The sequence below is a fragment of the Lolium rigidum genome, chromosome 1, assembly GCF_022539505.1.
Source record: "Lolium rigidum isolate FL_2022 chromosome 1, APGP_CSIRO_Lrig_0.1, whole genome shotgun sequence".
Classification (NCBI taxonomy): domain Eukaryota; kingdom Viridiplantae; phylum Streptophyta; class Magnoliopsida; order Poales; family Poaceae; genus Lolium; species Lolium rigidum.
Window position 1 is genome coordinate 302,116,953 of NC_061508.1, and position 26,501 is coordinate 302,143,453.

The 26,501-nt window shown below is 51.6% G+C and overlaps 1 pseudogene; it reads left to right on the plus strand.

Moving 5' to 3' along the window:
* Nucleotides 1–1,304: 1,304 nt before the first annotated feature.
* On the plus strand, nt 1,305–26,501 carry LOC124660804 (annotated as a pseudogene).

The window sequence follows — 26,501 nt, forward strand, 5'->3', positions numbered from 1 at the left end:
CCTTAAGATTTCTAACTATATTAAAACTTAATGTAGCGCTTCAAGTGATGTTTAATTACAGATAGTTCACAGCCAAGTGGTAAGGATGGAGAACTGAAGAAACGATGAATTCTCAATTATTTTTTGGACCTTATTAACAAACATGAACCAACATATTTTCGTAACTTCCCAACATCATCCGTACTATCAGCCTAATGTAACATAATTATAATGGAGCATGACTAATTGATTACAATAACTGTAATTAAGCAACATTAACATGAAATTAAATTAAGGCCTTAACATAAATATTGTTTACCCTAAATCGATTTAAGATCGATGAGTATAATTTGATTTTTATCCTCACACTGAACTAGCATCAATAAAAGCTGCATCCTTACTTGAAATATAAAGAAATTCTATGTACTTATTTTATATCACCATGTACGAATTAAATGCACATATCATAATTGATCCATTGTTTTATCTCATGAGAAAATTAATTACCCAGGTATAATATATTCTTACAAACCATGCTAATTATAAACATGCATACAAATTTATAGCACTATAAAAATATTTTTGAGAAACTCTTAGATATTGCTCTCACGTTTGCGAGGGCCACCATGCTAGTTGTTAAATAAATCAATATCATTAAATTTCATTTATATAATATTTCATAGTCCATTTCTTATTTTTATGCAACATAAACACATACATATTAAAGTAGATGCCAAAGATACACCTTCAGCAATTTTCAAAAAAACAACTTTGAAATATATAGATGTCTTTCAATGAATGTGATACATATGAGGAGACAATATACATATAAAATAAATAGTTAACACTTCAACACATTGAGGATGATATCATGGCAAAAATATATAAAGTTAGCTGAGGTATAATATTAGTTGATTTTATGCTGTTGTAGCGTAGGAAAAGTTGTGGCTGAGCAAGATAACAGTATTCTTACCGCTCTTGTTGACTTGTAAGCGTGGCTGCTATGAACTTCCATGCGTCCAAGAATGTAATGATGGAACTGATTCATCCTTCTTAGTTGTGCTATCAGTCAGCCCGCTACCCTCCAGTCCATGTAAGTCTGGTCTTCAAGAAAGCCCGCTACCTATTAACTAGCCAGGCTGCTGAGAAAGAAAGTGACTGAAATGACATAGTCAAGTTGAGTGACGTCCCATGTATTTTACTCAAACTCATTTAGATGTTTCCCGGGAGCTAAAATAGAAGAGTCAACGAAGTTTGCAACATACTACTACGCTATATAATATACACTCCTGTCTAAAGCTCAGCACACTCGCATCGCCGTGGCAATGATGAGCGGGCTCACGATTCTCACCTGCTTGGCCTTCGTCTTGCTGATCACCACTACGACCTGGCCTCCTGTCGCTCTTGCGGCAAGCGGCCAGCACCGGAGGAGGAGCAACCTGTGGCGCGGCGATTCCATCATCGTCGGCGGCAACGACGCTCTGGTATCGCCGAACGGCGACTTCTCGTGTGGCTTCCACCGCGTCGCTACGATCGCCTACGTTCTCGCCATCTGGTTCACTGCCTCCGCCGATCCTCACACTCTCGCGTGGGCGGCCAGGCGCGACGCCCCCGTGAACGGCATGGGCTCCCGCGCCGAGCTCCTCGGGGACGGCTCCCTCGTGCTGCAAGACTTCGACGGCCGAACCGTGTGGAGCACCAGCACGAGCGGCACCGGCGCCGACCGCGCGCAGCTGCTCGACACCGGCAACCTCGTCATGTCGGACGCCGCCGGCCGCACACTGTGGCAGAGCTTCGACTGGCCCACCGACACGCTCCTCCCGGGGCAGCTCATCACGCGGCGTAGCCGGATCGTGTCCGCAAGGTCCAGGGGCGCCACCTCCTCCGGCTACTACATCCTCTACTTCGACAGCTTCAACATCCTCACCATCATGTACGACGGCCCAGAGACCAACCTCAACTACTGGCCCAACGCCTTCAAGACCTGGTACGAAAACGGCCGGATGGCCTTCAACAGCACCCGGCTCGCCAGCCTCGACGAGCGCGGCCGCTTCTCCTCCAGCGACGGGCTGCGGTTCGAGGCCTCCGACGTGGGGCCCGGCGTTACGCGGCGGCTCACGCTGGACTACGACGGGAACCTCCGCGCGTACAGCCTTGATGTAGCGGGCGGCGGCACATGGCGCGCCACCTGGGCGGCGATCCTGCGGCCGTGCGGCGTGCACGGTATATGCGGCCGCTACGGTGTGTGCACGTACCTGCTGGACGGGCCGGCGTGTGCGTGCCCCGAGGGGTTCGTGCCCGCCGACCCCGCAGACTGGAGCAAGGGCTGTCTGTAGGAGCTGCACCTTGCAGCTCCCTGATCATCTTCTTCTACCTCTCAACACTCTCTCACGGACACACACTGAGAAACTCTACACACACGCATAAGCCAAGGAGGAACCAAACAGCTTTGCCATGAGACTCGCTTGGCAACCACACATGCTACATCTTTTCTGCACTTCTAGTTAACTTAACTCAGCTGATTACATGTCCTTAAATAGCAGTGGAAGTACACACCCACGCACACATGGTCAAGCTACTAACTACTTGATCCACTAATCTCTCCACTAGCTAACTACACGCACACGTTCTCAACGGCCACGCACGACTCGACCAAACAACTAGATAAGCACCCAGCACTACGGGAAAGACAGGCGCTGCCGTGCGGCCGATCGCACGGCAAAGAGCCTATTTTGCACGGCAAAGGCTTTGCCGTGCGTCGACGCACGGCAACGTCTGCACGGCATAGTCTCCGACGGCAAAGACAACATTGCCGTGCGCATGACCAACATGCACGGCAAAGGGCTTTTCCGTGCGCTCGTTGCGTTGCCGTGCGGCAGCCGCTTTGCCGTGCGAGCCATCGTTGCCGTGCGTGCGCCTCGTTGCCGTGCGGCAGATTCTTTGCCGTGCGGCCACCCTTTGCCGTGCGGCCACACTTTGCCGTGCGGCCACGCCCCAGCCCGCACGGCAAAAGTCCCTCCAGGCACGCAGAGCAGCATACCAGGTCTACAGGTGGGCGACACGTGGCCCTTTGCCGTGTGTATGCACACGGCAAAGTGACCAAAAGTCCTTTGCCGTGTGCATACACACGGCAAAGGCCCTGGTTTTTTCATTTTTTTCTGTTTTTCTTTAATCCCTGCATTTCAAAATTGCATTTCACATATATATAACATATACAACATATATATTCACCATAGCATCACCAAACACATCAACAACACCACAAATACATCGAGCACACATAGTTCATGCATACAATCCGTTACATAGAGTCCACATCGAGCACACATAGTTCATGCATAGCAATGTCCATTATTACAATCCATAACAAGTGCGAACAATCCATTACAACGACGACGCGTGCACGAAGACCATGCCATCAACCTTGTCCTCCTCCGCTTCCGCCGGCCTCATTGTCATTGCCTTGTGACATACAATCTATAAGCAGGTTTATGGAATGAATATTTGCATTTGCATATTGAACACTTGAACAAGCACAAGTAGCGGGTTGGGCACAAGCGTAGGAGGACTCACCGAGGTTCATGCTCCGGATGATGTTCATGTTGTTGACGGTGATAGGTGTCCCCGGGGTATGAGTGGGCGGTGGCGGCATCCACGGCAGGGAGTAAGGTGGAGGAGGAAGACTCCCCGGTGGAGAAGACAGAGCCGTCTGGCTCATGAGCCAGCTCATCTGTGCCTGCTGCTGCTGCATCATCTGCTGCTGCTGTTGCATCTGCTGCATCATCTGTGTCTGCTGCTGCTGATACTCCAGAATCTGCCGCTCCATGTTCCGTGCGTGCTCCTGGGCCGCCTGCTCCTTCGCTGCCATCTCCTCCTACGTTGTGTTGCCGCGATGTCATTAACATTTCAATGGAAAGCATGTAAAGGAAATGTAGAGACCCGAGGAAGAACATACCCGTAACCGCTCGACAGCCTAGATCCGAAGCCCGTGGCCGGGGCTCTACCTCGGGCTGGCCGCTCTTACGACCACGACGGATCCGGCGGAGAGAGGGAACCCTCGGCTGGGTCGACGCACCCGTCACCAAACCATAGGCGGCCATGCTTCAAGCCTTCTCCCGCAAGCACCGCGACCTCGGGGTCAAAGTCCTCAGCCTGCGGGTTGGCGTCCTCGCCGTGCTTCTGCTTGAACTTGGAGACATACGACGTGCACCGGGTCTCGGATTGCGGGTTAACCCACACGGACCCCGTCTCGGGATCAGGCGTCTTCCTTTGCTTCATCTTCTTTAGCACGACAAAGACGTTAGGCTTCGCTCCTGTCCTGACTTCCTGCAAAAGAGAACATGTAATTGAGTGAAGTGACACACCCTTGCGGAGTTAACAAATATATAACATGAATTCAAAGAATGAAGGAACCATTAATTTGCTCACCTCCTTCCGCAGGTGAAGAGAGATGGGGATGCTGCCTTGGATATGCGATCCACCTCGCATCTCTGCCCGCTTCTTCTTGCCCTCCTCGTGCTTCTTGAGGTACCGGGGGCATGTCCACCACATGACCATCGCACGAAAGCACCTATCGTCGTTGCCGACGTACCGAGGAGGGTTCTACATGCACAAGATAAACCCATTATGGTAAAATAAACTACATGGCGATAAAGAAATCAATAACACATAAATGCAAATACCTGCAAGTACTGCCACGGCTGCATGAGCGTGTCGCGAGCGTCCTCCTTACTCATGTGGACGAAGCGGTCGGCGTGCCAGTCGCGGACGCATTGAACACGTGCCTCGTAGTGCATGCCAGTCACCCTCTTCCTTGCAAGCTGGTGTAGGACATCATCGCACGCATTCTCCTTGCCCTCGGCCCTCTTGAAGTATTTCTGCAACCATGCACATAGGTAAAACAAGGGGCATTAGTGCAATTATTGTGAACCAAGGAGAGTGTATGAATGGTAAGAAGTCAAAAGTCACGTACCCAGAATTTGGCAACAACCAAATCCGCCGCGGTGCCGCGGCCAAGAGGATCTTCCGCGAGGCTGTAGTGCGCCCACCTCCAAGCTACGTCGCAGCCACCGGTAGGGAGATTGACTATCCCAGGGAAATACCATCTAAGTAGGCCCCCAAGGATGTTCGAGTACCCACGTGGCGGTCTCGCGTCGGGTCTTCAAACTGGAACGAGCTGCACCATGAAACGACAACATCAATATGTATGTGATAATAATTTTGATAATGACAAAATTGCGATAACGAAGTGCCAAAAATTAACATGTACCTCCTTCCATAGGGCTGTAGAACAACGTGCCTGTAGCGCCAGCTCTTCAGCGAGGGGAGCTGTGTTATCCCACGCCGATATGGCTTCCTATCACGTGGCCTCAGCCTCTCCACAGCTGGAACGTACTCGGTAATCCTCCGGCTCACACCACTCTAGGCTTGGATCGGGATCGAACACTAAGTTCCCCAACCCCTCATCCTCCGAGAGGTCCTCCTCGTCCCCCTCCTCCTCCTGGTCCTCCCCACCCCCTCCTCCTCCTCGGTCCTCCCCACCCCCCTCCTCCTCCTGGTGTTCCCCACCCCCGTGGTGCTCCTGGTCCTCCTCCTCATCATCATCATCGGCTGCGGGAGTGGGGCTAGGACTAGGAGTGAGTACCCGCGTCGGATTCTTCCTACGCGGCCGCCCTGTGGGAGCGACATGAGGGGGGCTAGGAGGGGATAGTAGCTCGGCCCCGCCTCGAAGTCCCTACACCTACCAATTCCTTGAGCTTCTTTTTAAGACCGCCACACTTTTTTTTGGCGGCATGCTTCAATCACCTGGAAACACAAATGAAGAGAGTGCTTTATTAGTACGCAATATTGTAAAGAGATAAATATTAGTGAAAGCAACAGAAATATAAGTAGATGAACATTAATGAAAGCAACAAATAATGCAAAAGGATGAACATTAATTAATTAGTGGAAGCAACAAATAGCTACCATAGAGTTCTCTCAAACATAGCACGGAGTTCTTACAAATAACCTAGCTAGACAATCTCTATTACACGGAGTTATTACAAATAGGCTAGCCTCACAATTACTACTACATAGATCGGTAGCTCTGTGTCGCCATCCGTGATTGGACCGCGTGTCTCCTCATCGTCATCGGGCTCGGCGAACCAATAATCATCAATGAAACCTGGAGGTGGTCCATCTGCATCGAGGTCAATCCCTGCTTTGAACGCCTCGAGCAAACTCAGGTCTTCCGGGGCACGGACATCCTCAGCTTCATCTTCGCATTGTCTCCATCCATGCCCGCATCTTCTTGTTCATCGTCTACGACCATGTCATCGATAGTCGGCAAGCCGATTGTGAAATGGCCGGGGAGCCCTTCTTCCTGATAAAACTCGACACTCTTTGCTGAGGGGTCTACGCGGCGGTAATCATCCTTGTTTGGCGGGGGCGGCCTATTGCGTGAAGGCACCGTCATCACAACATCCCATCCATGTAGACGTTTTGTTGGGTTTCGCACGCGTACGGGAGATAGAATACTTGAAAGGCCTGGGTTGCCAAGATGTACACATCCTCTCCCTTATAAACGGAGTTCCTTTCAACTTCGACCAACCCAATTTCAGGATCCCGTCTCACCCGACGTGGGTCAAACCAATGGCATTTGAAGACGACGGGATTTAGCCCTTTGTGAAACCCGTAATTCAGCTCGTATATACCCTCGACTCTTCCATAGTAATGGAGCCCATCATCACCTTGACATACCACCCCACTATTTATTGTCTTCGCGTTGGGCCGGCTTGTTGTGTATTGATGGGTGCGGAAGCGATACCCGTTCACGTCATAGGAGTTGAACGCTTCTACGGAATGGTCAAAGCCCCTAGCAATTTTTCTTAGCTCGACTTCATCTCTTTGTCGGTTCTTGCCTACAAGTTTAGCACGAGAAGTTTAGAACGAGAAATGACCGATAAATGTCGAAAGTGCTAGCTAATTTGGATAGAATAGTACCAAATTACAAAACCAGCTACTCGAAACCGAAACCGCCGCCCTTATCGAAAATTTGCTTGGATTCTTCCGGGGTAGGCTCCCTGTGGGTATTCTTCCAATGTATAGCCTTGAATTGCCTATACCGATGAAAAGAGGAAGAGTTAGCCACGCAAATACGAGTGAATGTTTGCGAATAACTAAATGGTTCACACTTACTCGATGTACGGCTTCACTTCGACCATGGTGTTCAAGACATACGAGTGGATCAAGGTCCGCTCCTGCAGGTTCGTTCTGTACGGCTTCGAGCCACTTGACTTGCCACCAAGCCCCACGAAGATGCTAAGCTTGGGTACTTCTTCATTGTTGGCGGCATTGTAACGGAGGACCGGGTTGTGCTTTGTGGGAATGTTGGGATCATAGTGCTTAGTGGTGAAGTTTGCCACCTCCACGTTCGGGACTGCCTCGACTATGGATGCTTCGATCTTGCATTTATTGCCGGTCATTTGACGAAGCTTTTGTGTTTCTCTCTCGGGACCAAACGCCAACGGCCCCAATTCGGCCCCCTTTAAGCATTCCTCCGCGAGGTTCAGGATCATATGTTGCATCGGATTAAAGAACCACTGGAGGAAAGATCTTCTCTAGATCGCAAAGCAACACGGGTGCCTCTTCATCCAGACTTCTCAATCACTTTAGTGTCTAACTCCCTAGCACAAATCGGCGGAAGAAAAAACTCAACCTCGCTAGCACTCGCCAAGTATTCTCAGGGACATAGCCTCGAATCATCACCGGCATTATCCGCTCAAGCCATATGTGGTAGTCATGACTCTTCAGCCCTTGTACTCGCAACGTTTCAATGTTCAGACCCCTCATCCAGTTGGCTGCGAACCCATCGAGGGAAAAACAAGGAGTCCTTCATCCATTGGAAGACCTCCCTTTTTGGGCCTTTGTGAGGCAGAACGGAGCGTGTGGCTTAGTCCAAGTTTTTTGGCACCATGAGGTGGCTGCATGTTCAACTCCGGCCTATTGCACCACATTTCTTGATCAATTCGAGCCTTTATGTTATCCTTCGTCTTCTCGGTGTCCACAATCGTGCTCCAAATGGCTTCATCGATATTTTTCTCGGTGTGCATTACATCAATGTTATGCGGGAGCTCGAGAAACTCAAAGTAAGGGAGCTTCCATAAGCACGGCTTGTGAGTCCATTGGTGTGTCTCCCCATATCCCAAGAAACCATTCCCATCAGGGCTAGGCTTAAGAGCATCTAACTCGGCCTTGATTTCCGTTCCGGTCTTCGGAATTGGCTTCGGGCCACGGACAACACGGCCTTTCTTGAAGCTCTTTACATCACTCCTGTATGCATGCCTCCGCTCAAGGAACTGTCGAGCTTCATCAAAGCATGAATACTTGCCTCCCTTGTTTAGCCAGAAGAAAGTCACGGCCTGCCTGCACTGTGGGCAAGGCCACTTCCCATGTGTACACCACCCGCAGAACAAAGCACTTGCTGGCAGGTCATGCAGGGACGTGTGGTACCACACATACATATCGAAGTACTCCTGCTTTGATGCGTCATATGTTCGGATCCCGCGACCTTCCCAGCCACGAACCAAGTCATCCACCAGCGGTTCCAGGTACACATTCATGTTCTTACCCGGGTATTTGGGCCACGGGATTATCATCGACACAAACATGTTCTCCGATCTCATGCGGACGCCGGGGGAGGTTCATGGGAATAACAAACACTGGCCAACAAGCTGTATATCTGCAGCCGACATACCATATGGATTGAACCCATCGGTTGATATCGCAAGCCGCTACGCTCCTCGGGTCACCTGCTTTCAGTGGAAATTTCTTGACAAAGTTCTTCCATGCAGTACCATCCGACGGATGTATCATCTTGTCGGTGTATTTGTTTCCTTCCACGGCCCACCTCATCTGTTGGGCAGTATCCTCGGTCATGAAGAGCCGCTGGATCCTCGGTAGAACTGGAAGATAGCGGAGGATATTCTTGGCAACCGTGGTCTGCCTCTTCTGACCATCACCATTGCGGTCTACCTCAAAGTACCTAGAGGAATTGCATTTGATGCAATAATTTGTGTCGGCGTGCTCCTCTCCGAATAGCATGCATCCCTTTGGACAAGCGTGTATCTGCTGAGATGACATCTTAAGGTCACCGAGCAATTTGGTCGAATAGTAGAAGTTTTGCGGCAAGAGGTGCCCTTTCGGCGAGAAGGCTGCCTACGATGACCAGAAGTTCATCGAACCCATCTCTGCACAAGTTCCTATGGCACTTCAAGGCCATAAGGCGAGCGATGGCATCTAGTTGGGTAACCTCTGTATTTTCATGTAGGGGTTTCTGCGAAGCAAACAGAGCCTCATAATACTCCTTTGTGTTTTCATCCGGGTCCTCACTTGTCTCCGCATCCTGAGGTGTCTCCACCTCTACATGAGGGCTTTCAGGCACATTACCATTAGCCAAGTTTTCTAAGCACCTATCAAAACCAGTGTCATATTCCCCCCTAGGTTGAATCTGCCGCACCTCCTTCCTAGCACGTTTCTTTGCCTTTTCTCCATGGTAAGTCCAAATCCTGTAGGACGGTGTGAACCCAAACTTGATCGGGTGCATACTCATAGTTTCCTTGTCCTGTGCCTTTCGGTTAGCGCACTTACTACAAGGGCACCAAACACTTATAGGTCTGCTAGGGATGGCAAACGCCCTATCCACAAACTGCTCGGTCTTTTCTCCCCATTCATCAGTATAGTTCCACTGACTGATTCTGCCATCGTACATCCAGCCACGATTACCCATCCTCTAATCAGCAATAAAACAGGCGAACATAGCATTTATATATCAAATAGGAAATAAATGCATCATATCTTTATTTTTTTACGCGTGCATCAACCTGAAACTCTACTAGGTGGGCTCCTAGCAGCCGCCGGATCCGTAGATTGAGTACGTTCTCCCAGCTCTACCCCGATCCGAGACAGAATTTCGGCGGCACCTCCCCGCTGCTCTCCCGATACACGTCTCGGCAAAAAGCCGAGAGGGGTGTGCATCCGGAGAACAACGGGGAGGCGCTACCGAAATCCTGTCTCGGATCGGGGTAGAGCTGGGAGAACGTACCCAACTACGCATCCGCCGGCTGTCCCAATAAATGCCGTAAGAGTTACGGTTCATAATATGCGAGACCACTAATGCATATTTATCCGCGTAACCCTTACGGTCGGGAAGAGACGCCTAGGTATCACGGCAGACTTGGTGATCTAGACACAAAGAAAAACCTAGGTACAAGAGAGGCGAACGGATTCTCACCCTCGAAGGGTGATCGACAACAAGCGAAGAAGATCAACGACCCTCTGAGAGAATCGCCGAAGAAGATCCGGAACGCCCCGTCAAACACCCCCGCGACGCCGCCCCTCGTGTCCACCTCGAAGCATCTCCTGCATAGCGAGAAAAACCAATTAGGGGCTATTAATAATTACCATGTATGCGCATATATAGAGTATATGGTTTGCTGCAGTATTATATTTGCATCCATTCCAAGCTCTTTTTACAATTCCTTTGGTTGAATCAAACAAAGTTTGGTACAAACCAAATCCTATAGGATTTTCCTACCCTACAAATCAAACAAGCCCTAAGTAACATGCAAATTTACAAAAAGAAAAAAATGGCCACATACCGGTGGTGGCCGGAGCTTCCAAGGATGGTGGCGGCCAGCAGCACGGGCGGCGGGCGGAGGGGGAAAGCAGCAGCAGCACGGGCGGCGGGCGGCGGGCGGAGGGGCGAGCAGAAGCAGTATAGGCGCAGCAGCGGAGGGGGAGAGCAGCAGCAGCTCGGGCGCGCGGCGGCAATGGCGCGGGGCAGCACGGGCGGCGTGCGGAGGGAGGAGGGAGGAGGGAGGCGGAGGGGGAGAGCGGCAGCAGCACGGGCGCACGGCGGGGAGAGCGGCAGCAGCAGGGGAGGTTCTCCGGCGGCGGCGGCGGCGTGGAAGGGAGGCGCGGGCGCGGGTCGAGCTGATGCGTGGATGGGGGCGAGTTGTGCGGTCGGGATGCGCCCGAAGTGGATAAGTGGAGCCGCCTTTGCCGTGCAAGAAAATGTTGCCGTGCGGCAAACAGTCTTTGCCGTGCGCAAGCGCTTTGCCGTGCGGCGCGACCTCTTTGCCGTGCGGCCCAGGATATGCCACACGGCAAAGACCCCTTTGCCGTGCGAAGTTGCTCTTTGCCGTGCGCTACTGCACGGCAAATTTTTCTTTTAATTTTACCATTTCGATTGAACATTTAATTTTATTTCAAATTAAATTAAACCTGTTTTTCCAACATTAATAATATTTTATAATGTTCTTATCATGTTTTCTTAAAGCTATAGGGGATCGCATACCTCGCACGGCGTAATCTATAGGGTAGATCCACCGGCCGGGGAACTACATGTGTGCCCCGGCGTACACATACCGCTCTTTAATTTGGGGAGGAGGGGGAGAACAATCTTGGTTCTCCATGTGTATATGTCCTAAACAAACCTAAAAGAATGAAAAAGTACATTGGTGCACCCTCGCGCGGAGAAATCTAGGGGGTAGACCCGCCGGGGTACACGTTCCGCTGTTTTGGGGGGAGGAGGGGGAGAACGACCGCCGGAGCACCGGAACCCCACCAAATCTTGCATGTGGACCTATGATATGTGTCAAAGTGTGGTGCAAGGTCTAATTGTGCACAAGTAGCTCCCCTAAACCCTAAACCCTAAGCTGGGAGGATTCGAGCACTAAACCCCTCTAAAACCCTGAACCACGACGCCGGAGCTGCAGAACCATGCATCATCAACCCTAACCCTAACCCTAAACCCTAAACCTATACCTAACCATAAATACTTACCTTTAACCTAAACCCTAGCCCTACACCCTAGACCCTAGCCCTAACCCTACACCTAACCCTAACCAGTAGATCAGGCACACCCTCGATCGTGTGATAATGGCTCTAGCTGCGGGGTATATGTGCCAAAGGGTCCCAATCTTGGTTCTCCATGTGTATATGTCCCAAACAAACCTAAAAGAATGAAAAGGTACATTGGTGCACCCTCGCGCGGAGAAATCTAGGGGGTAGACCCGCCGGGGCACACGTTCCGCTGTTTTGGGGGGAGGAGGGGAGAACGACCGCCGGAGCACCGGAACCCCACCAAATCTTGCATGTGGACCTATGATATGTGTCTAAGTGTGGTGCAAGGTCTAATGGTGCACAAGTAGCTCCCCTAAACCCTAAACCCTAAACTCGGGGAGGATTCGAGCACTAAACCCCTCTAAAACCCCGAACCACGACGCCGAGCTGCGAACCATGCATCATCAACCCTAACCCTAACCCTAAACCCTAAACCTATACCTAACCATAAATACTTACCTTTAACCTAAACCCTAGCCCTACACCCTAGACCCTAGCCCTAACCCTACACCTAACCCTAACCAGTAGATCAGGCACACCCTCGATCGTGTGATAATGGCTCTAGCTGCGGGGTATATGTGCCAAAGGGTCCCAATCTTGGTTCTCCATGTGTATATGTCCCAAACAAACCTAAAAGAATGAAAAGGTACATTGGTGCACCCTGCGCGGAGAAATCTAGGGGGTAGACCCGCCGGGGCACACGTTCCGCTTGTTTTGGGGGGAGGAGGGGGAGAACGACCACCGGAGCACCGGAACCCCACCAAATATTGCATGTGGACCTATGATATGTGTCAAAGTGTGGTGCAAGGTCTAATGGTGCACAAGTAGCTCCCCTAAACCCTAAACCCTAAACTGGGGAGGCTTCAAGCACTAAACCCCTCTAAAACCCCGAACCACGACGCCGGAGCTGCAGAACCATGCATCATCAACCCTAACCCTAACCCTAAACCCTAAACCTATACCTAACCATAAATACTTACCTTTAACCTAAACCCTAGCCCTACACCCTAGACCCTAGCGCTAACCGTACACCTAACCCTAACCGAGTAGATCGGGCACACCCTCGATCGTGTGATAATGGCTCTAGTCGCGGGGTATATGTGCCAAAGGGTCCCAATCTTGGTTCTCCATGTGTATATGTCCCAGACAAACCTAAAAGAATGAAAAGGTACATTGGTGCACCCTCGCGCGGAGAAATCTAGGGGGGTAGACCCGCCGGGGCACACGTTCCGCTGTTTTGGGGGGAGGAGGGGGAGAACGACCGCCGGAGCACCGGAACCCCACCAAATATTGCATGTGGACCTATGATATGTGTCAAAGTGTGGTGCAAGGTCTAATGGTGCACAAGTAGCTCCCCTAAACCCTAAACCCTAAACTCGGGAGGCTTCAAGCACTAAACCCCTCTAAAACCCCGAACCACGACGCGGAGCTGCAGAACCATGCATCATCAACCCTAACCCTAAACCTAAACCCTAAACCTATACCTAACCATAAATACTTACCTTTAACCTAAACCCTAGCCCTACACCCTAGACCCTAGCCCTAACCCTACACCTAACCCTAACTAGTAGATCAGGCACACCCTCGATCGTGTGATAATGGCTCTAGCTACGGGGTATATGTGCCAAAGGGTCCCAATCTTGGTTCTCCATGTGTATATGTCCCAAACAAACCTAAAATAATGAAAAGGTACATTGGTGCACCCTTGCGCGGAGAAATCTATGGGGGGTAGACCCGCCGGGGCACACGTTCCGTTGTTTTGGGGGGAGGAGGGGGAGAACGACCGCCGGAACACCGGAACCCCACCAAATCTTGCATGTGGACCTATGATATGTGTCAAAGTGTGGTGCAAGGTCTAATGGTGCACAAGTAGCTCCCCTAAACCCTAAACCCTAAACCGGGGAGGATTCGAGCACTAAACCCCTCTAAAACCCTGAACCACGACGCCGGAGCTGCAGAACCATGCATCATCAACCCTAACCCTAACCCTAAACCCTAAACCTATACCTAACCATAAATACTTACCTTTAACCTAAACCCTAGCCCTACACCCTAGACCCTAGCCCTAACCCTACACCTAACCCTAACCGATAGATCAGGCACACCCTCGATCGTGTGATAATGGCTCTAGCTGCGGGGTATATGTGCCAAAGGGTCCCAATCTTGGTTCTCCATGTGTATATGTCCCAAACAAACCTAAAAGAATGAAAAGGTACATTGGTGCACCCTCGCGCGGAGAAATCTAGGGGGTAGACCCGCCGGGGCACACGTTCCGCTGTTTTGGGGGGAGGAGGGGGAGAACGACCACCGGAGCACCGGAACCCCACCAAATCTTGCATGTGGACCTATGATATGTGTCAAAGTGTGGTGCAAGGTCTAATGGTGCAAAAGTAGCTCCCCTAAACCCTAAACCCTAAGCTCGGGAGGCTTCAAGCACTAAACCCCTCTAAAACCCCGAACCACGACGCCGGAGTCGCAGAACCATGCATCATCAACCCTAACCCTAACCCTAAACCCTAAACCTATACCTAACCATAAATACTTACCTTTAACCTAAACCCTAGCCCTACACCCTAGACCCTAGCGCTAACCGTACACCTAACCCTAACCAGTAGATCAGGCACACCCTCGATCGTGTGATAATGGCTCTAGCTGCGGGGTATATGTGCCAAAGGGTCCCAATCTTGGTTCTCCATGTGTATATGTCCCAAACAAACCTAAAAGAATGAAAAGGTACATTGGTGCACCCTCGCGCGGAGAAATCTAGGGGGTAGACCCGCCGGGGCACACGTTCCGCTGTTTTGGGGGGAGGAGGGGGAGAACGACCGCCGGAGCACCGGAACCCCACCAAATATTGCATGTGGACCTATGATATGTGTCAAAGTGTGGTGCAAGGTCTAATGGTGCACAAGTAGCTCCCCTAAACCCTAAACCCTAAACTGGGGAGGCTTCAAGCACTAAACCCCTCTAAAACCCTGAACCACGACGCGGAGCTGCGAGAACCATGCATCATCAACCCTAACCCTAAACCTAAACCCTAAACCTATACCTAACCATAAATACTTACCTTTAACCTAAACCCTAGCCCTACACCCTAGACCCTAGCCCTAACCCTACACCTAACCCTAACTAGTAGATCAGGCACACCCTCGATCGTGTGATAATGGCTCTAGCTACGGGGTATATGTGCCAAAGGGTCCCAATCTTGGTTCTCCATGTGTATATGTCCCAAACAAACCTAAAATAATGAAAAGGTACATTGGTGCACCCTTGCGCGGAGAAATCTAGGGGGGGGTAGACCCGCCGGGGCACACGTTCCGTTGTTTTGGGGGGAGGAGGGGGAGAACGACCGCCGGAACACCGGAACCCCACCAAATCTTGCATGTGGACCTATGATATGTGTCAAAGTGTGGTGCAAGGTCTAATGGTGCACAAGTAGCTCCCCTAAACCCTAAACCCTAAACTGGGGAGGCTTCAAGCACTAAACCCCTCTAAAACCCTGAACCACGACGCCGGAGCTGCAGAACCATGCATCATCAACCCTAACCCTAACCCTAAACCCTAAACCTATACCTAACCATAAATACTTACCTTTAACCTAAACCCTAGCCCTACACCCTAGACCCTAGCCCTAACCCTACACCTAACCCTAACCAGTAGATCAGGCACACCCTCGATCGTGTGATAATGGCTCTAGCTGCGGGGTATATGTGCCAAAGGGTCCCAATCTTGGCTCTCCATGTGTATATGTCCCAAAAAAACCTAAAAGAATGAAAAGGTACATTGGTGCACCCTCGCGCGGAGAAATCTAGGGGGGTAGACCCGCCGGGGCACACGTTCCGCTGTTTTGGGGGAGGAGGGGGAGAACGACCGCCGGAGCACCGGAACCCCACCAAATATTGCATGTGGACCTATGATATGTGTCAAAGTGTGGTGCAAGGTATAATGGTGCACAAGTAGCTCCCCTAAACCCTAAACCCTAAACTGGGGAGGCTTCAAGCACTAAACCCCTCTAAAACCCTGAACCACGACGCCGGAGCTGCAGAACCATGCATCATCAACCCTAACCCTAACCCTAAACCCTAAACCTATACCTAACCATAAATACTTACCTTTAACCTAAACCCTAGCCCTACACCCTAGACCCTAGCGCTAACCCTACACCTAACCCTAACCAGTAGATCAGGCACACCCTCGATCGTGTGATAATGGCTCTAGCTGCGGGGTATATGTGCCAAAGGGTCCCTATCTTGGTTCTCCATGTGTATATGTCCCAAACAAACCTAAAAGAATGAAAAGGTACATTGGTGCACCCTCGCGCGGAGAAATCTAGGGGGTAGACCCGCCGGGGCACACGTTCCGCTGTTTTGGGGGAGGAGGGGGAGAACGACCGCCGGAGCACCGGAACCCCACCAAATCTTGCATGTGGACCTACGATATGTGTCAAAGTGTGGTGCAAGGTCTAATGGTGCACAAGTAGCTCCCCTAAACCCTAAACCCTAAACTGGGGAGGCTTCAAGCACTAAACCCCTCTAAAACCCTGAACCACGACGCCGGAGCTGCAGAACCATGCATCATCAACCCTAACCCTAAACCTAAACCCTAAACCTATACCTAACCATAAATACTTACCTTTAACCTAAACCCTAGCCCTACACCCTAGACCCTAGCCCTAACCCTACACCTAACCCTAACCAGTAGATTAGGCACACCCTCGATCGTGTGATAATGGCTCTAGCTACGGGGTATATGTGCCAAAGGGTCCCAATCTTGGTTCTCCATGTGTATATGTCCCAAAAAAACCTAAAATAATGAAAAGGTACATTGGTGCACCCTCGCGCGGAGAAATCTAGGGGGGGTAGACCCGCCGGGGCACACGTTCCGTTGTTTTGGGGGGAGGAGGGGGAGAACGACCACCGGAACACCGGAACCCCACCAAATCTTGCATGTGGACCTATAGTATGTGTGAAAGTGTGGTGCAAGGTGTGATTCACCAAATGGTGCATGGCATGGATCCCCGGTCTGACATTCCTCACCTTCGGGCGATAACACTTAACAGATTCCTGGACGTGTACGGTGAAGTGTCCCGCCGCGGGTATATCGGGGGCTAGACTGTGCCAAAGGGTGCCACACATGGTTTTCCATATGTCCATGGACTAAACAAACCTAAACCTATGAAAATGTATATTGGTGGAACCTCGCGCGGAGAAATCTAGGGGGGTAGACCATCCGGGGCCCACAGACAGCCGTTTTTAGGGGGGAATGACCACCGGAGCACCGGAATGCCACCAAAGTTTGCAAGTGGACCTAAAACCTAACCCTAACAAACCTAAAAGAATGAAAAAGTACATTTTGCACCCTCGCGCGGAGAAATCTACGGGGGTAGACCCGCCGTCCCGCTGTTTTTGGGGGAAGGAGGGGGACGGCCGCCGCACCGGAACCCTGATATATGTGGGGGATGAGCATGGAGACTAATTTTGTATTGCACATAGTGTAATAAATAGTCATCAAAAAGAAAAACTAATTAACAAAATAAATATAAGTAGTAGATGAAATAAAATAGTTAGAAAAACAAATAAAATGTATATTGGCGCACGGCAAAGGGAGCGACGCACGGCAAAGGACCCTTTGCCGTGCAATCGTGTCTGTCCGCACGGCAAAGGGGCGGGACACGGCGGTGCCCAGGCCTTTGCCGTGCATTGTTTCTTTGCCATGCGGCTTGCAGGGACTTTGCCGTCCTACTATCTTTGCCGTGCGCTGCTCCCAGACTTTGCCGTGAGATACTGCTTTGCCGTGCGCCAAGTCTTTCTTTGCCGTGCTTGGTTTCTTTGCCGTGCGCTGCTCCCAAACTTTGCCGTGCGTTTTGACGTTGCCGTGCGGTCTTTTTGCTGCGCACGGCAAAGAAATCTTTGCCGTGCAGCAGCTCACGGCAAAGATAGGCTGCACGGCAGCGCCTGATTTTCCCGTAGTGCAGCTAACTAGTCTAACTAACTAACAATATGCTATCTTGCAGGTTGTTGACGTCAGAAACCCCCTGGCGGGCAGAGACGGGCAACACGGTAGAGCCGGGAACAACTAGGGCTGCGGCTGGCCCCAGTCCCTCAGAGCGACGGCCCGCAAAGCCTCCTGGTCGCACGTCGGATGTTTATCACAAGGGCGTGCCAGCTGACCTATACCTGGTCAGGAAGGTGTGGATGATGCCTCGCTTAGTTTCCTGCAGGGCACACACGTAAACGTTAAATACGAGCCTCGATCGGCTCTCGAGGTTATCCCGTGAATCGGCTCAAAGAGCCGATCCACCCATGATTCGGACGAGGTGTCCGAATATATGGTGGTCCTGCTTGATCAAGATAAAGCTAATGAGATCTACGACGATTTAGGGTTTTCACCGCATAATCGGATCGTCCTACTCCGAGTTGGGCCTCGCGGCCACGCACGGTGATCGTAAGCCGATCCTAAACAAGGCCTAAAAACCAACACGAGGTTGATCCCGGAACATCCTGTTTAGGGCCAACGAACGACACCCTACGTGCCGCTGGATCCTCCCCCTTTGTAAGGCCTAACTATTGCGGATATTAAACTAATCCTTGTAGAACAAGGAGCAATCGTAACGGATCAGATCTACTAAATAATGATCAAGCGGGGTGCCGCCCCTACACCTAAGATAGGTGTAAGGGCGGCTAGACACGCAAGGGTTGCACTACGATAGCATGTAATATGAAGAACAATGCTAACCCTAACATATCTAAGATAACTACGTTGCTCGCCATCAAAAAGGCTTCGATGACGAGCAACGCATGAACAACGTAGGCAGGCTTGTGCTGCCTAGATCGCAAGATGCGATCTAGGCAGCATGGTGCTTACCGGTAGAAACCCTCGAGACGAAGGAGTTGGCGATGCGCCGAGATTTGTTTGTGGTTGAACGTTGGTTGTTGTTTATTCCATAAACCCTAGATACATATTTATAGTCCAGGGGACTTTCTACTGTGGGCGTGCACCAAACCGTGCACGAGTAAGATTCTAACTTCTAAACTGAGATGCGATCTAATATATTACAGATACACAAGCAATTAAGCCCAACTTGGTATAAAAGGCCGATTCACGTATTTCTTCTATATATATTCTTCGAGTCCATCTTGATCGCGGCCCACCTCTGACTCGGTCAAATTCTGGTGATAACACATGCCCCCCTGGTTTTGGTAATGATAATTTCAAAACCACTCTGTTTTTTCCTCCGAGGGGTCATGTCGTGGCAGAGCAGAACCGTCGCAGTATGCTTCATCATGACGACTTGCCTTCCCAACTTCTCTGCACGATTTGACAGTTTTGGCACCATGTCCTCGAAAACCGCTCGAAAACTAAATCCCCATCTCCTTTTATTTAACCGCATCGAACAGTTCTCCTCTTCATACTCTTCGCATTAGCACTTCCAAAAAACCCTCCTCTGCCACAATGTCTTCTTCCTCCTCCGCCTCGTCGGATCTTTCCACCCAGTCCTCTTCGTCTCGCGAGCCGACGCCGGAGCCGAACCCGGCGGCGGTCCACGCGGCCAACATCCGCCGCGCTATTGAGGCCGGGGAGGAGTCGAGCCATGACTTCTCCCTCTGGTCGGAGGATGACAAATCCTCGACGGATGGGGAGAGTGACCTCCGCTTCCACGCCGACGGGGAATCGGAGGAGGAGAGCGATGACGATCGCTTCTCCTGGGACGACTTTACCACCTCCGAGGAGGTGAAGGAGGAGGAGGACGACGACGACAGCTTCCCCGACGAGCCGCCGGCCAAGCGCCATTGCCCCTGGCCGGGGAATCTGAGTGACTTCGACAGCGACGACGACGACGACGACGAGGAAGACGAGGACAACGAAGGTCCTGCCGGCGGCCGCTGGAGCAGCGACGACGAGCCGGCCGGGAGCAGCGCCGACAGCGGCGATGACGGCGACGACGAGGGCAGCAACGGCCCGTAGATAGGGCCCTTAGCATAGGATCAGTAGCAGTAGACGGGGCAATGTATCCCCTTTTGAGAGCAACCAGCTCTTTTGTGTAAGAAATCTGGTTTATCAATGAAGAAATTCCCCAGTTTGATTTTGCCGATTTCCCTTAGGATAATTTAGCCGATTGTCCTTTGTGCTGATTCTGCCGATTGTCAATTTGGTCGAAGCCCAGTGAGCCGACGGCAGCGCGTCGGTCCCTCACGATAAATTTCGAGATAGATCCACCCGGACCCAAACTCGCGGTCAAACAAGGCCAAGCCATAATCGCGCGAATCCTAGGACTTGCAGATCTCACAGGACGGCATGTTAAACTTAGCGGCAAAACTCCTGAAATAATGTCCAGTCTCCTTATTAATTTTAAATTTCAGACATTCTTCTGCCGCATTATCCTCTCCAAATTCCACTCACTCAGCTCCGGCAGCTTCCTTCTGCAATAATCCACCGTCTTTCAAACGAGCTGTTATGAAGAGTGAGCCGATTTCGACAAAATCGGCTAAACCTCGAGGGCGAGCTGCCCCCCGAGCCTCAGCCAAGGCGAGGATAAAAAATGGACCAGTCTAATGGACCATCACCAGCTCCCAACTGTGGTGCCGCATCTGCCGATTCCAACAAATCGGTTTCCCAGATCATTGACATTTCAGGGCGGGCTCAATCACGTCCAAGAGAGCTATCCTGCAGGGCCACCAGCCGATCACCTTTCTTCCGTTGGCAGTCGATACGGTGGATGATCACCCACAGCTCCATGGACACGGCTGACTTGCATGCCAACATTCCTCTGATAGTACTGCTGAACTGGCAACCTGGCAACTTTGCGCACTTGTATTAACCAGCCCATCTAACCAGCCCAAAAGGGATCATTAAACCAGATTATGAATCTAACCAGCCCATCTACCAGGCTGGCAATCTGGCTTCAGGAAGGTGTCTACGACAGAGCCCTGGGCTTGTCGCTGAATCGACTGGCATGCTGAAAACTGATAATTATGCAATATCAGCCCCATTCTTCAGACCAGCTGTGATGCAGGGCCAGCCGATTCCAACAAAATCGGCTTCCTGTAGCAAAGGATACTTCAGGGTAAACTGCCCCCCGAGCCTCAGTCAGAGTGAGGACAGCAGTGAGCCGACCAACTCAGCCATCCTTGGTTTCCAACTTATAGAGCAGGGCCAAGCCGATCCCGACAGAATCGGGCCCCAAGAGCAGAGCACCTTCCGGGCGAGCTGCCCCCCCGAGCTTCTTCAGTTCAATCCTTGCGCCTTGCTGATCAGATCGGCTCATCATCTTCGGCAGGCTGCAGCAACTTCCGGCGAGGATGTCTTTGCATTTCTGACGCCCTCCAAACTCTGGGCGCAACAACCCCTGGAAGTGACAGTTACTGAGTCGCAACGTGACAGCCGATGGCTTCGTCATCGGCTGTTCTCCTATCTTAGAAGAGATATGCTCCCTTCGTTAGGCTCATCCCTACCCTGACTTGCACGTTTATGCTGCCCTTGCCGTTCGTCAGGGTTGCGATCCTCAATCCTGCAGTCCTGGTTCTAGAAGATGTCACGTTCCTGCTCCCTTGATCCTCAAGTCGATTGTGCCAAAAAAATTTGAATTTTCGGCCGATTTATGTATCGGCCCCCATACTCCAATACCCATCATCAAAGGATGAGACCCTTCCACTACATATCCTCGTGTTTTATCCACCTGGGTGCCCCCCGGAGCCGATTCTGTCAAGAGAATTGATGGTATCGGCTCTGTTGGATAACATGTTGAACCCGGGCGAGAATGGATGGTGAGGATAATTTTGGCCGATTGCTCGGAATCGGCCTCCCGTTGCTTTCTCGGTGAAGGTTTTGTGATGTCTCTTCATAAATTTTTTGGGGCCGATCACAAGGATCAGTCTCGCCACGTTTATCCATCGACATTTGCTTTTGTTACACGGTCGGGCCGGTGGATAAAACCAGCCTAACCCCGTTCTTTGTCACGTCGATGCGCTCACGGTCGTCCGCATTGATGCCCGAGAGCGGCTCTTGGCCCGATGTCTCCCAAATGTCCATGCCGGCCGTTGAAACCTCGACCGAATCATCTCGCATGGACGACTTCTACTTCATCTCCATCCCACTGTATCAGGCATTGGTGCATCGTGGATGGAATACAACAGTTGGCGTGGATCCAATCCCTCCCTAGTAGGACAGCGTAGGTACTCTTGCTGTCGACGATAAAGAACGTCGTAGGGACAGTTTTTCTTCCTACGGTCAGATCCACATTCAGAACACCTTGTGCGTCAGATGCTTGGCCGTTGAAATCGCTCAGTGTTACGTTGGTCTTGATCAGATCCGAGCTGGAGCGTCCCAACCGACGTAGCATGGAGTATGGCATAATGTTAACTGCCGCTCCGGTGTCCACCAACATCTTGTTGACAGGCTGCCCATTGATGTAACCTCGCAAGTATAGGGCCTTCAGATGCCTGTAACTTCTTTCTTTCGGCTTCTCAAAGATGACCGGCCGTGGGCCGCAGTCTAATTGCGCCACAGGTGCTTCATATAATCTTGGAGCGCTAAACTCCGTTGGAAGTATGAAGACCATGTTTGTGCCAGCCGATGTATCATCATCGGCTTTCCTCTGCCTGGGGCGCCATTCTTTTCTTTGTGGCCGACCTTCTTCGTCCAGGGTTCGCTGAATTTTGGTGGCCAGATCAGGCCGTGCCTTCCTTAGCGTGTGCAGGTACAATCTTTCAGCTTCTTCCAACCCACGCAGACGCTGAACCCTTCGCTTTTGGGAACGGCTGAGCCCACCAGGGCACCACCTGGGCCGATGATATTTATCTTCTTCATCATCGTCCTCTAGTTCCTCGAGATCTTCCACCCGAGCGGACTCAGCATGCTTGTTCCGAGGCGGGAGAGGCCCTAGACGGCTGAACACGGACACGTTAGCGGCATCCTTCTTCCTTTGTTTGCATTCTGGGCAGTTCTCGATTGTTGGCAATCGGCTCATTCCTGAGTCCCAGCAATGTTTGAAGAACGGACAGTCCCAGTGCCTATCCATGTAATCCTGCCCCCTTGACCTTCCTTCAGCGCGACGATTGTACCCGTCGTTGCTTCTATCATGTTGACGGTACCTCCTGACCTCTGCATCGGACCGACAATTCCTCTCATTGTTTACGTTGTAGCGCCGACGTCGGTCGTACTGCTGCTCATATTTGTTGAGGAGATGCTCGGAGAGTGGATGTTGATACCGCACGCTTCTCACTTCCTCCTCTGTCAGGTACCGTCTGTCATCATCTTGGGGCCGGTCGCGTGGATCGGCCTCCTCTTCATCCTTGCCACGGGGGTGGCTGCTTTCTGCTTCATCTTTGCCATGGCGGCTTGCAAGCCCTGCCATGTTGACACCAAAGGAGAACTTTGGCTGGCCTATGGAGTGGCTGAGATCCACCATGTTGTCGCCAGGTAACGGACGTGAGTCTCTACCGAGCTTGATATCGTGCGGCTGGGTCTTCTCAGAGGAGCCGATGAATTCGGCTTCGAGGGTTGCCTTGATCTCGTCATGTTTCCTTTTGAGCTCCTCGGGTAGATCCTCGTACTTCAGCGACCTGGTGCGTTCTTCTGACGGGGCGGACAGGTCCACTCCATCGAGTGCGCCTTCAGGTGTGAAACCCTTCCACCTGACGCCATGGGAGCGGGTTCGGTGGAAAGAGCCGATGAGCTCGGCTTCGAGGGTTGCCTTGATCTCGTCGTGTTTCTTCTTGAATTCGTCAGGCAGATCCTCGTACGTGACCGGAGTGTCTTCCGCCATCTCGGATGTAGATGGCGATGTGGTGGATGTCGAACGTTGTCCCACCGGGCGTGCCAGAATGTGTTGACGTCAGAAACCCCCTAGCGGGCAGAGACGGGCAACACGGTAGAGCCGGGAACAACTAGGGCTGCGGCTGGCCCCGGGTCCCTCGGAGCGACGGCCCGCAAAGCCTCCCGGTCGCACGTCCGATGTTTATCACAAGGGCGTGCCACCCGACCTATACCCGGTCGGGAAGGTGTGGATGATGCCTCGCTTAGTTTCCTGCAGGGCACACACGTAAACGTTAAATACGAGCCTCGATCGGCTCTCAGGTTATCCCGTGAATCGGCTCAAAGAGCCGATCCACCCATGATTCAGACGAGGTGTCCGAATATATGGTGGTCCTGCTTGATCAAGATAAAGCTAATGAGATCTACGACGATTTAGGGTTTTCACCGCATAATCGGATCGTCCTACTCCAGGTTGGGCCTCGCGGCCACGCACGGTGATCGTAAGCCGATCCTAAACAAGGCCTAAAAACCAACACGAGGTTGATCCCCGGAACATCCTGTTTAGGGCCAACGAACGACACCCTACGTGCCGCTGGATCCTCCCCCTCTTTGTAAGGCCTAACTATTGCAGATATTAAACTAATCCTTGTAGAACAAGGAGCAATCGTAACGGATCAGATCTACTAAATAATGATCAAGCGGGGTGCCGCCCCTACACCTAAGATAGGTGTAAGGGCGGCTAGACACGCAAGGGTTGCACTACGATAGCATGTAATATGAAGAACAATGCTAACCCTAACATATCTAAGATAACTACGTTGCTCGCCATCAAAAAGGCTTCAGTACGAGCAACGCATGAACAACGTAGGCAGGCTTGTGCTGCCTAGATCGCAAGATGCGATCTAGGCAGCATGGTGCTTACCGGTAGAAACCCTCGAGACGAAGGAGTTGGCGATGCGCCGAGATTTGTTTGTGGTTGAACGTTGGTTGTTGTTTATTCCATAAACCCTAGATACATATTTATAGTCCAGGGGACTTTCTAATGTGGGCGTGCACCAAACCGTGCACGAGTAAGATTTTAACTTCTAAACTGAGATGCGATCTAATATATTACAGATACACAGGCAATTAAGCCCAACTTGGTATAAAAGGCCGATTCACGTATTTCTTCTATATATATTCTTCGAGTCCATCTTGATCGCGGCCCACCTCTGACTCGGTCAAATTCTGGTGATAACACAGGTACACACGTGAACACGATTCTACATGCGTATGCTACTGCGGCTAGTACTACGTACATGCACGACTCTTAACTAATCATCTAAACGTAATACTACTAACAAGATTAGTTCCAACACTGTCGGCGTCTGTTTGACCTCCGGTGCGGCGAGGACGTGCGCTTAGTCGAGCTGCCCAACGTCGACTACTGGGGGTTCGACTTCAAATTACTAGCTGACAAGAATTCAGGGATCTTCAACGTCAGCTTCGAGGCATGCCGGCAAATCTGCCTCGACGACTGCAACTGCGAGGGGTTTGGGTACAAGAAAGGGGGCAACGGCAAGTGCTATCCCAAGGTCGCTCTGTGGACCGGCCGGGGCCCCGAACCCAAGCAGTTCATGTACCTCAAGGTGCCTGCCCGCGACTGGAAGAATCTGAACATGTCGTCGGTGATGAGCTTGCGCTACGATGGCCACGCCTGCACAAAGCAAGAACAGAACGCCAGCGGCAGCTACTACACATCCCGTTACCTGAAGGATGTTGGAGATGGCAAGATAAACTTCGTGTACGTCTACAGCTTCCTTGCTGGCTTGTTCGCGGTGGAAGCCATCGTCATCGTCGTCGGGTCCCTGTTCATGTTCCGAGCCGACCGGGCCACCATAAGTCGCGTCCACGATGAAGGTTACAAGTTGGTGTTGAGTCAGTTCAGGAGATTCACGTACCAGGAGCTTTCGAACGCTACTTGCGATTTTGAAGTGGAGCTCAGTAGTGAGGCACCATGGCCGGTGTACAAGGGAGTATTAGAAGACGGACGAGATGTCGCAGTGACGCGGCTGGCGGAGGTCACGCCGCAGGCCGACCAGGTGTTCCGGTCGGAGATGAGCGTCATCGGACAGGTCAACCACATGAATCTTGTACGGGTATGGGGCTTCTGCTCCGAGCGCTCGCATAGGCTCCTCGTCTCGGAGCACGTTGAGAACGGCTCGCTGGCCAAGGCCCTGTTCAACTGCACTGCCGAGGAGCTCGGGCTAGGGTGGCACTCGAGGTACAAGATCGCCGTCGGCGTCGCAAAGGGGTTGGCATGGATCTTGCACGGCGACGTGAAGCCACAGAACATACTGCTAGATGTCGCCCTGGAGCCTAAGATCACTGGCTTCGGACTGGTGAAGCTGCTGAGCCGGGAAGACAAGACCGGCAGGGCGCCATCCAGGGTGCAGGTTACCCGAGAATACGCCGCGCCTGAGTGGGCGCTGAGCCTCCCGATCACCTGGAAGGCTGACGTGTACAGCTTCGGTGTTGTGCTCCTCCATGGGAAGAGGGCTAGCGAGTGGTCGTCTGCAGATTCACCGAAAGGTGAGGATGCATGCGTGGATTTACACGGGATCGTGTTGTGGATCAAGGAGCGGAAAATAGAGTGCCAAGGTAAGTGGTCGACACCAGGGCCGTGGCTGGAGAAGTTCGTGGATGCGCGGTTGCTCGGCGACTTCAACCGCTTACAGGCGGCCGCGATGGTGGATGTGGCAATGTTGTGCGTGGAGGATAACCCGGACAGGAGGCCTAGCATGAATGTAGTTGTGCAAAAGCTTCTCTCTTCTCAGGATGTAGGGTCTGTGTCCTTGCGCCGGGTCTGTCCTGCTCCTACCCATGAAATCCGTAGTATGTAA